Below are 1,608 nucleotides of genomic sequence, written 5' to 3' on the forward strand. Positions count from 1 at the left end.
GGCAGCTTTATTCATAATTACCAAAACTTGGATGCAATCAAGATGTGCTTCAGTAGGTGAATGGATAAAGGCTGGTACAACCATAGACTGTGTTACTATTCATCAATAAAAAGAAATGAGCTCTCAAGCTACAAAAAGATAGGAAGAAACAAATACATATTGCTAAGTGAAAGAAGCCAGTATGTAAAGGCTACATACCCCATGTTTCCAAATATGTGACATTCTGGAACAGGGGAAACTAGGGAGAAAGTAAAAAGATCAATGGTTGCAAGGAGTTGGCAGGGTTTGAGTAGAAGGAGGAATGACTAGTTGGAGCACATGGGATTTGGGAGGCAGTGAAAATATTTTGAATGATACTGTTATGGTTAAAATATATAAAACAAAGAATGAACCCTAATTTATAATGTAGTCTACAGACTTTAGCTAATAATAATGTATCAATATTGGCTCATCAATTCTAGGAAATATACCACACCTATACAAGATGTGAATAATGGGGAAAACTAAGGGGAGGAGGGCAGGAGTGAGGAGTGAGGGTATATGAGAACTCTCTATACTTTTCACTCTATATTATATAAACCTCAAACTGCTCTTTTAAAACACTTATTAATTTTTAAATAGTTATATAAATAAATAGCAATATAAGCACATTTATAAAAAAATATGGATATAATATGTGGGGAAGGATTTAGAACTAGAATTGTTGACTTTGGAAGGAAGGGTGGGGGATACAGAATGGTAAAGTGGAGGGTTTTTTAGTATCAGGACTTAATAATATAATAATTACTTAATATAAATTAATACTTTTATAAATAATATAATTGATGTTTTAAAGGACAAACGTAAAATCACAGGATAGCCCCATTACTTGTCATTTCCTAGTAAGTTACTCTGCAGTTTATATAAATAGTCAATCTGGATTAAGTATCCTATGCTAATATCTCCACATTTACAATTAATAGTGCTTATTCCCACAGATAAGGCTTTCCAGGGACCTCAGCTGGTAAAGAATCTGCCTGCAATACAGGAGACCTGGTTTGATCCCTGGGTTGGAAAGATCCCCTGGAGGAGGGCATGGCAACCCATTTCAGTATTCTTGTTGGAGAATCCCCATAGACAGAGGAGCCTGGCAGGCTACAGTCCATGGGGTCACAAAAAGTCAGACACAACTAAGCAACTAAGTACAGCACAGCATGCTCCCACAGATATCCAGAGTATATAGAATCTCTCAGAAACCACCCAGTGCTGCAAAGAAGGAAGGGGGAGTTGGCACTAACTGGAGTCCTCCTCCAATATTATTGTATCCTCAGTCCTGAATGGTCAGGGACTTCATGAAACAGTTTGGGAAATGCAGGAGCTCCCAAAAAATTTCACATGTAAGAAAACCACAAACCAATCTCACTTATCAATATTGATACAAAATAATAGATACTAACATATAAAATCCAGTAGCAAACTGAAAGACTGAAAAACATGTGATCTATTCTGAGTGCAAAAATGATTTGACATTAAGCAGCACATATAATCCACTGTATAAATAGGCCAGCCCTGCCTCCTTAAAAGCCTCATCTGGCTGCATGGGTCCAGGGTCTGAGGCCCACTCCCATC

This window comes from Bison bison, unplaced genomic scaffold, assembly GCF_000754665.1.
Source record: "Bison bison bison isolate TAMUID 2011002044 unplaced genomic scaffold, Bison_UMD1.0 scf7180017863269, whole genome shotgun sequence".
In the NCBI taxonomy this organism is placed as follows: Eukaryota; Metazoa; Chordata; class Mammalia; order Artiodactyla; family Bovidae; genus Bison; species Bison bison.